Source organism: Scomber scombrus, chromosome 20, assembly GCF_963691925.1.
Source record: "Scomber scombrus chromosome 20, fScoSco1.1, whole genome shotgun sequence".
NCBI lineage: Eukaryota > Metazoa > Chordata > Actinopteri > Scombriformes > Scombridae > Scomber > Scomber scombrus.
In genome coordinates this window covers 5,574,552-5,585,272 of record NC_084989.1, presented here as the reverse complement: position 1 = coordinate 5,585,272, position 10,721 = coordinate 5,574,552, and the positions used below count along the sequence as shown (strand labels likewise).

Below are 10,721 nucleotides of genomic sequence, written 5' to 3'. Positions count from 1 at the left end.
ACTTGATCTGACAGTGAAACATTAGTAGTTTTCTGAAAACACTATGGTTGAAGTCATGCACAGTAGGCGCACTGTAGGATCACTGATAAATTCCCTCTAATGCAAGAGCAGCCAGTGTGAGGTGAGCCCTTCAACATACTGATCCTCTTCGACTCTGGTTAATTTAACAGAATCACTAAACGCCTCTCTCACATGTACAAATACACACACACACTCACACACACACACACACATGCGGCAGTGGCTCTTCTCACACCGTATATTTAGATATGTAATCCTCTGGGAAGCTCACAGTGAATGGCTCAGCTCAAAGACCCCTGGCTGTGTGTACAATAAGGGAGACTTATTGAAACAAGGCTGGCACTGAGAGCCCAGCGGTGGGGGGGATTTATTTGGAGAGCAGCAGGGCACTGGCTAAACTTTGATCAGCACTCGTGCTCTACCTCCCCTTTCTCTTTATCCCAACCACAGAATAGCCAATGAACACTACTGCTCACAGGGGGTCACCCTGGTATCCTGGCAACAGAGCCAAGCCTGACTCCAACTCACAGTTTTGTACTGGCAAGAGGGGCCCTTTCTCAGTATTTCATTTACCATGAAATACCTACATATGGATGATTATTTTCCTATTCTACTAATGGTGGGTGCAGCATTTGGTTTGTTGGTTTTTGATACTGATCAGAGAAAATTTGCACCGTGACCACATAACAACTATACAGTGCATTCCCCAGGTATGTGTACAACTGATTTAAAGTTAGAAAAACACATATTAAAATGCATTTCCAAACTCTTGTTTATACTGAGTTGTTGTTTCATACCTGGTTGTTGATATTCTAGATGTCTTATACATTACTATATAAATGTATCCAAAATGTCTCTGTGACATACAGTATATGGTATCTGTGGGAACTGTAAGATCTCCACTAGTTTATTAAAGTTCCAAGAAATTGAACAAAGTCCTCACAACATAAGTTTTTAATGGTTGACCCCTCTGGTTGGTCAGTGCAGTTAAAAATGGTTGATGGAGTCTACAAGGCCCTGATACACTCCAAAATGGTTAGACAGGGACCGTGGATGCACACATGCTTGCATTTATCCTTCAATAAGACATTTGTGTGTTTTCCATCATGCCTTTTTGAAAATATAAGATGGATGGATGATGCGAGCTGGTGACTTACCCCAGATTTCATGTCACTTTTTGGTTTTACAACATAGTGCTACACTTCACCACACATTTATCGCACAATCTGACAGCCTCAAATTGATATTGCACAGTCTGACACAAATTACGACCAAGATTTCATCAGACCCATCTTACACATTGTGACAAGCAATAAACTTCTATGACTGTTGTTGTTGTTGCACAGTTTAAAGGCTACTAAAGCTCGGACAAGGAAGACCTGACCTGTCCAGTCTGGCTCCACAACATTGGTGCCCCCCTTGGCTCTGCCCTCTAGGACACCTCCCACCACCCCTCATCTTCCCACACCAATTCAATATCTGATACTCATGCTGAAAGGCCCAGCCAAAATACAATTACATTCTTTCATAAGGACGTAAGCAGTGGGGGTGGGGGTGGAAGTTGAGGGGCTGCATGCCGATCTCCAACATTTACCCAGGTCATTAGGTGACTCTGCGTCTCCATGGGCATCAGGAAACATTTTATACAAAGGTATGCTTCAATGAACACTTAGATAGCATGTACTGCAATGAACTGTGTAAAATGGTTATTTGTGGTTCATTGTACCGTTGTGTATATGTCACGTGGTCATGCCAAAGTAATCCTGACTTGATAAAAACCTTGTTTACAAGTAAGTGCAACATTCAGACTAATCTACAGAATTCTTTTCTACTGTCCATATTCAAGACACTGTCTGCATGAGGACGTTAAACCTTTCTGCTCATGGAAAACATCAAATAGCAAAAATGATTGGCACTAGCAACCTGCTCGTAACGCTCCTCCAGCTTAGCACAGAAGCTCCTCTTAACCTCCCTGAAAAAGGCCATTGTGCAAACTTGACCTTGTGGGTTCTTATTCCTGTAATGACACCCTGTCTTTTGGCTTTGGGGTAAAACTGGTGCTGAGCTTAGCCAGAATGATACTTATGAGACTACGGTTAGGAGAGACACTTCACATCTTGGAATTTTCTTTGCAAAGAGAGAGCAGAACAGAGGCGGAGGTCAGAAGGTCAGAGCACTCTGCGAGCTCCTAGCCCGAGCAACGGAGATGAAAGTTAACCTAAATAATCCTGTAAAGTGCTCAGACGGAGCAGAAATTCCCCTGAGGGGGGGGGGGGGGGGTCTCCAGTGTGACCTCCACCCCTCTATGCTCTAGGTCCACACCACCACCCCCGGACAAGAAAACCACTGACACTTGAGTTCACATCCATTAGGCAAATTAGCAATTAGAGGACTAGTGAACGTAACCAGCCCACGTTTGTAGAGATTGGATCTGATGAGAAGGGTGGAGGGTGATGGGTGTGTCACAGCCAAAAGGCTTACTTTGACATTTCAGACTGGACGGCTTGTCACTGATAGACTGCTGAGTGACTAGTTTTGGCATGCTGTGTTTCATCTGCCCCCTCTCCCAACCCTTCCCTCAATCCACCCTAGTCTACATAGTTGGATAAACACTCTCAGACATGTAAAAGGGCAACCTAACAGACTAATGGAGTTAAAAGCCCCAATGAAAAGGAACACCAAGCTAATAAACGTCATGTTTTAACGAGTCACACAAACAAAGACCCAAGGACGTTTTGGTTATGTTTACTCACTGGTACTTAAAGGACATGAGGATGCATGGCGCAATATGGAGTCTCTTAAGAAACTGCTCATTAAATTTCCCGAAAGGTTCAAATTGAGGATGAGTGTGTTTTCTTTATCGTGCAATGTTGTTTTACCCATCTAGAAAAGCCAGTGACATGACTGTTTAGCTAATTGTAACTTCCTATGCCGACATCACTGTTATTTAGGCTTTTACATGAGTCATCGCTTAAGATCTTTGAGTGTTATATATGCTGGTGAGTTGGCGGATTCTTAAGAACTCAAGTTAAAAACAGGCTTATGTTTTGTATGTTTTTTTCTTATCCTGTTACTACACTGTGCACAACATGAATTGGGCTCGACATCCCCTCCACCCCTCCTTTCTGTCTCTCATCTTTTCATCTTACATGAAGCCTGTGCCCTGGTACATCTGGGGCCAGTCCATTCCCACAAAAGGAGGTTCAAACCCGACATGGCCTTTGACCCCAGCAGCACGTCTGTAGCCCAAACAACTCACCTCTGTTGCAGCCTGCCTGGTTTTAATTATAAGCTCAAAAAAAAAAAAAAAAAAAAAAAAAAAAAGTTCAAGTTTGATGTGGATGGGGGTACAGAAGCAGTGATGGGGGAGAGAAGGGGGAGGAGGGCTTGAAAAGTCGCTGTCGGAACTGAGCGACCTATCTATTTGATGTCTGCCAGGCAGGCGGGCTCTGTCACTCAGGCCGGGTCGGGCCTCCTTTCAGAGGCTCTCAACTTCAAAGAGAAACTCATCTCTCTCCTGCAGTGGTCCTCTCTAGACCGAGACCACCGGGGAGAAAATACAGAGTGAGGAAAGAGGAAAAAGATGGCATCCCAGATTGTTATATGTCAGAATGAATACTGAACTATGCTCAGAAGCACAGAAGCAAAAAAACACTGAGTGCTACTTGAAATAGAAATCACTGTCAATGGACATGCCAGCTCTCTACCTGAAGGTGCCATGGAAAGGGGTGATGTGGCATTGGTATTGGGGTCATGGAAGCTTGGCAAGTCATCACCATGGCAACCTCATCTGACAGCACGTGGCACAATGGGATCCCGATGTGACCAGATCCATCCTATTCAGGGCTAAGATGCGACAGGCGGCGTTTCCTGCAGTAAGCTCCTGGGCACCAGCATGTTCACACACACGCACTGTTATTATGCCAGCGCCTCTGTGGCATTTCTAATGACTTTCCATTCTGAATCTCTGACGTGGAGAGCTTTGGTATTCCAGTCTCCCGCAGCTTCCTTCCCCTCCACAGTGAAGACAGGCTTTGTGCGCCCTGCTGAAGAGGATTTTCCAGAGGGAAAGGAAAAAGGGGAAAAATAAAAGTGAGGCTCACACTGTGAAGTATCAGCTCTTGTAAGGAGGTGCTCTTAATTTTCTTGTAAAACGGGTTTACAAGTAAAAATCCTGGTGTGTAAACAAAAACAAACCTAATGAAACCTAATGGTCTGTCTTGAAATAGTGCAGAGAAGTTCAGTTGCATTTCCTTGGTATATTTCAGGTCAGACCTCTAAATATATCACTCTTTGTTTTCTTTTGTTTTCTTCTGGATTTCTTTTTATTTTGTGCACCATTTAGGCTAAATGAATGCAGGATGTGTTGACATTCTAGCAACAGCTATGTCCAATGGTTACAAAATCCTACTACCAACATCTCTAAAGCTCACTACTTAGCACGTAATACCTCATTCATTTAGTGTGCACAAAAACTTAAGTGTCAATACAACAAGCTGCAACGGTTTATGTGCTGGACTAATTCTTTCTTTCCGCAATTTTTCATTTTTACACTTTTTTTGTGCTGATTAAACAAATTAGGTATAGCTTGTTAATTAGTGAGTGTTAAAGGTGCTGGTATGTACTGTGGGATAGATCCAGGCTAGCTGTTTCCCCTTGTTTCCAGGCTTTAAGCCAACTGGCTGCTATTTACCGTACAGGCATTACAGTGGAATTGATCTTCTAGGCAAGAAAACAAATAAGCATATTTCCTAAAATGTTGAAATATTGCTTTAAAAAGAAATCAACTTTGTCACACAGAACAAGAGTAAATTTGCAGTACAGGTTAAGGTTGCATATCTTCGGTGAATTAAAAATAAGAATACTTATTACCATTATTTATTCAGTAATAATATAGGAAAGATAAGACTGCTCCAACATGTCATTGATCAAATATCTATATATTATATATTATATCTATATAATATTTTTCTTTAGAAGCTTTCTTTGGAAAACAGATATTGTGAACAAAGCTTCTATGATTTTTGGTTACCTTTTATGTCATATATGGACAATGGAAAATGCTAGACAGATATATACTTTAATGGGCTGTTGGTAATTTAGGTTTGTTGGGTATAACTGAAGAGCTGTTTTTGCTTCTTGCTGGTGTTTTTCATTTTGTTTTATTTGTTTTTGACCTAATGTTGGAGGAAAGATGAAGTGTGTGTACTGCAGTGCTTGTAGCATCTACAGTTTTGATGAAATAGAAAAAGAATAGATGTTTGAAATACAGGTTAAGGTTGCAATGTTTCCAATTTAATGACTGGCATTTAGGTTGGTAATATGTGTAAAATCTGTGTTGGGGAGTGCGAGGCTGTGGCTATTTCCTGGAGACAGTAGGTACCAGTGTAGACCTGGTAGATGCCAAACTTGGAAATCTCAGCAGAGTATATCTGTCCTTTCATTTTTCATCTCTCTCTACAACACCATCCTCTCAGAGATAACTCAGAAAGCACATCCTTTGAGTACTGAACCAAAGCGCTTGAAATCACAACAAGCCAGTGATGTCCTCTCTTCCGAGACGGAAACTCAGCACCCGCCGACCGGGCACAACTACACCCCTCTTTTACAACAAACTGCCCACACAATGGGCACTTTCTTCAGATGAAAGGACAGGCGGGGCTGGGTGGCGGTGTAGGGGGGGGGGGGGTTAAGGGTTGGGGTAGGGGGTGAGAACAGGACAAGGGGATGACAGTGCTACTCTGAGTGTGTGTCATTTTTTGGAGTCTAGCAGGAGGGCACCGCTGAGGGACAGAGCAAAGGCCTGTGTGAGCGACACTTTGAATGCAGATTATGTTACACTGTACACGGCTCCCCCGAAGTTCAGAGGGAGCGGGTCATTTATTTTGTGGATATTATGAATGTCGGGTTTGTTTTTCGGGTCGAGCAGAACACGGATGTTTTCGCTTATTCCTCTACACAGGGGCCCGAGAGGTGGGCTTTTATTTTGGCCGTACAGAAACCATGGGATTAATCATCCTGTAATGTAAAGCCTCCTGCAGTAGAAGTATTTACACTGGCAGAAAAACATTTATAAGAAAAGTTGCAGTGTCAAAAACTGGTCAGGTCCCTTTGCAAGTAATGACTATAACTTAAATCCAGTATGTGTACACAGTTCAAGCTTGATGTACACAATCTGGAAATTATAGAAGGGTTAAAAGCTTTTTTCCACTCGCTAAAGGACCCAGAGGTCAGCAATAATAACCCAGAGCAGACTTTGCCTGATGAGGGAAGAAGATAAAGCCTCACATGGCAAAAGGGAGGCCTGGGCCAACACAACACCAACATTATTGGCCCCTTTTTCCCTCTCTCACTCTCTCTCTTCGCTAAACAATGTCTGTATTCAGGTTTTTTTTTCTTTTTTAAAGCAATATCGGTCACATATGAGTGAGACAAACGCTGAGAGACATTCCATGCAGAGAAGGCATTTTTCCACAAGAGGCATCGCGGGAAATCAAAAGCCTGGATTTATCGGGGAGATATGGTCGCATTCCACAACGTCTGTGTGTGTTGTTTTAAAGTGCAGGCAGTGAGGGAGGCTGAGAGGCGTCGTGTTGGCTTTGCGCTGATGGTGCATATTAAATATTTTTAGAGTGACTACTTAGATTTAGAGGGCGAAAGGAGGGGTTTGATCACTTTAGTGCAGCGGCTTTTTTAATAAACTGAGCAAACACGACTCGGGACAGACCGGCCTTTGTGTGGGAACGCGGCGGTTGTGAAAAACGTTTAATAATAACTCCTATGACAGACTGAGACGAGAAGAAGTGTGTGAGCATTTTGGGTGTGTGCGCGTGCTTGTGTGGGAAAGTTATGTCCCTAAAACATTCACTGTGTTTTTTGCCTTAATCCTTGACATTTGCCTACACTGCGATTTTTTTTTTTTTGGGTGCCTTCTTTAGTATTATAATCCTATTTTCCACCTCAGTGTGACTTCCTCCCTGAACAGTATTCTTAATTAAACTGGCCCTGAGTCTGGGGAATTAGCACATATCGCTTTTAATACGCTGCTCTCTGAGTGCCAGCGAAACTAATGGCTGCCATTTACCACATCAAGACGCCTCCGCAACAAGTCTTGTCCCGCTCCGAAGAGACAGACTCAGAGAGATTGTCATCTGCCTTTTCTTTACATGTTAATAACTTGACCTTTGTGTGCAGAAACTGCCTATTAGCTCCCACCCTGGAAGGTCATTTTAAGTGTTTAATCACAGGTAGGAATTTGAGAATACATGATGGATGCCTCACCACTAAAAAAACAGTTCAACAACCCCCAAGAGATGGAGGCATGAAAGAGTAGCTTGTGTAGAGAGTTGTATTTGTCTTACCTCAGAATTTTGCCATTTTCCTATCAATTCGCCTTTAATTACACATGAAACAACAATAGTAGAGTTTATACCCCAAAAAGACTCTGTGTGAAGAGTTAAATTGTCCAAATGTGCAGTGTAACTTCTTTTGTTTGTGACCCTGACCTTCCCTCAGGGGCCTCTCTCCCATCTCCTCCTGACACCCAGAGAAAAGCCTTATTAAAGGACTGGGAGGGCTGGGAGAGGAATGGAGGAGACCCCCACCAGCTTGCTTGGGAAGGCGATTTTTCCTTTTGAGACAAGCCCAGCTGACTCCATCACTCAGGAGCATGACTTTCAGAGGGAGGTGTGTGAGTGTCTATGTGTATGTGTGTGTGTGTGTGTGTGTGTGTGTGTGTGTGTGTGTGTGTGTTAGGTGGATAAAGAGGGAGATGGAGTGTCAGTTGTACAAGCCCATATTGAAACAGGGACCCCCCTCTGGAGGCAGTGGACAGACATGCTCAGCAGGACTGAGGCCCCCGAAGTCCCACAGCAGACTGGAAGTGGTGGAGGAGTGAGGGGAGGGGTGCATGGGTCAAAGACCATTGGGACCTCCAATTTTAAGGGGGTGCAAGGGCATGGTTTAGAGTGTTGCTTTAGTGGGAACATCACAGTATTAAGGAATTATTCTGTGTTTCCAGAGTGACTAGTGCCAACACATTTTGTATTTATTACCTGCAAATTAAGTATGTAATTTAATTTAACTTCTGATCAGCCACTGGTATGATTTGGTTAGGTTTAGGCAGAAAAACTATTCATATTAGGAAAATATTGGTGTATTTTCTTTCCCTCATTCTACTTTAAATATGTTGCATATAATGTTTGCATTTTAAGTGGATGTTACAATCACTATCTGGTGCCTGGAGTCTCTATATATTTTATTAATTTACCCCCTGTTGACTTAACAAGAACAAGGCTGGCAAAAGAATGCTAACACTCTTCTCCTTCAGTTAACCTACACACATCCTTCCACATCATAGGAACCTTTATAGCTTTGGGAATAAGTTTCTGTTTATATTTCCATTATATTTTAAATACCTGTAGAAATATAACAGCAGCCACTATACATTAAACCTTTTGTTATTTGCACTCTGCTGAATGGTGCATGCACTATTTTTCCATTTGGCGTGTGATTTTAGAAGCAGTATATGAACAGTTTATAAAACAGTATGATGTAATTAGAAGCAGATATGAGGACATTTTTACGTGTTTATTATTGGGCAGTTAATTTGTCAGCAATTACATTTTCGGATGAAGACATATTTACACTGATGTCTGTAATGTGATTGGTCTATCTCTCTGTCTGCTGGTAATATAGTTCCCCAAAACTAAAAGTCAACATATGAAATGCTAAAGTTTGAAAAGAAGAAAATAAAAAAATAAAAGGGGGGGGGGGGGGGGGGACTTGTGATGTAGATCCCCTGTAGTCGGTATCAAAATACTCTACATCCCCTTCTATCTCTTACTGAATTTCTGGCATGTGAAAAACTTAGAGTGCAGTGTAACACAACTCCACTCTTTTGGTTTAATATTGTCAGAACAGGTCTAGGATATCTGCGCAACGTGTAGCAGCTGAGGACTGAGGGTGGCCCATGTAGCTAGTGAGCAGTCACACATGTGATTCTCCTCAAGAAGCATAAAATCAACTCTGATCTGCACGTCCAGGTTCGAACACACACACACAGGCGTAGACACACACTGCGTTTCTCACCGTAACCAAACAGCAGTCTCAGTGTTTCAGCCTGCATAAATCTTGTCATTTCAACTGTTTTATGTGCAAACAGGTCAACCAATTACTGGAGCATGAATTTATCAGCTGTCAGTGCACAGCAACTGCCAGGCCAGGCCAGGCCAGGGAACTTCCAGGATGTTTTATCTCTTGTCAACAAGAAAACCAACCTGAGAGGCATGGAGCTGGAGATGCGGGGGCTTCATAACCATTTCTGTGCTGACTTGTTGCTATGAGGTGTAATAATGCAATACTTCCTGTAAACTACAGGATGTTTGTAAGGAAAGATTTTCCTGACAAGAGTTGGCACTCCAAATAAAAATGACGAACTGGCCGTAGGTTAAGTCCCCATTGTGTTAAATCAGTCAAATGATAAAAGCATTTTTATATTCCAACAGATGTGACAGCTTGTCCCGCCTCAGCATGTGATAAGCTCAAAGGACTTGCAGTGTTCCAAGATCTGTGTGTGTTCACATCAACTGGTGTCTTTCAACTGACTTTATATACAGTCACGCCTCTTTTAACATTTACTTCACATTCAATCTTAATAAACTTTCAAGCCTCGTATTTTGACTCTATCTTATGCTTTTCTGTCTGTCTGGGGGCAGAAAATCACTCTTTCATTCTGGATGGAGGGCTGAACTGGGCAGAAAAAGATGTGTTTACAAATTGAACTGACTTAGTGTGGACATATTCTTGGACTACATCTACAGTATGCCACCAAATGTGTGTGAAAGTGATTCATATCTATATTTAGTGCCTGCATGCCCTCTGTTATCACTTATACTCTGTTTAAATGCGTGTGAATTCACCATAGAGTTGATCTCATAGCTTTCTGTTTCTGTTGTCAGACAATAGAACAATTATGAAATAGTGATTTGATCATTACCAATAAACTTTGCCTGTTAAACTGCTTTCATTCAGAAGCTTAAATATAGATGATAAAAATCATGATGTTAAAATAATAAGTGTGTTCTGAGAAAAATCTAAATAAATCGCGCTCTGCTGTGTATTCACCTACATTGACATTTAAAATGAACAATCACAGAGGAAGTTAGAGGCCACTTAAGATTGTCCTTTACTGTCACGTATAGCCCTGATCCTCACTGAGCAGCTTACCATTATCAGTAGATCATATCATTGAAACACCAAGCTAGTGTTATAAGTGAGAAAAATGTTGTTTAGTCTGGACAGAGGGCTGAAACAGAGAAAAGATGTGTTTTACAAGTTTAACCTGCTTGGAGTGGACTTAATCTCACATGAGTCTGCATGGGAAAAGATGGCATCTCTTGAAGGGATTCACACCTCTACACATGTGACTCTAAAGACCAATGACCCTCATGTGACCTTAATAACTCTCCGGCTGTAAACTTGAAAAATATGACCATACAGAGGTTCAGTGCCTGGGACTCTACACGGTTAGTCAAAACTTTGTGGACTAAGTCTTCAAAAATCTAAATTTAGTCCAGTTGCCCTTGACTTAGCCCTTCTAGATGTCTAGTTTATGCTCAGGTAGGCATACTTTCCGTGGTTTTTACTGTAATAGGCTTTCTTTGTCTGATTTTACTCTAAAAGCCAAAACTGAGTCACTG

General features: G+C 42.1%; 1 long non-coding RNA gene across 1 annotated transcript; it reads left to right on the top strand.

Annotated features, from left to right (window-relative positions):
• Window positions 1-1,589: 1,589 nt before the first annotated feature.
• LOC134002224 (uncharacterized) lies at window positions 1,590-9,200 on the top strand. The gene is made up of 3 exons (XR_009927582.1): window positions 1,590-1,672; window positions 8,939-9,065; window positions 9,185-9,200. It is a non-coding gene; the product is annotated as an uncharacterized LOC134002224 (long non-coding RNA).
• The last annotated feature ends 1,521 nt before the right edge of the window (window positions 9,201-10,721 follow it).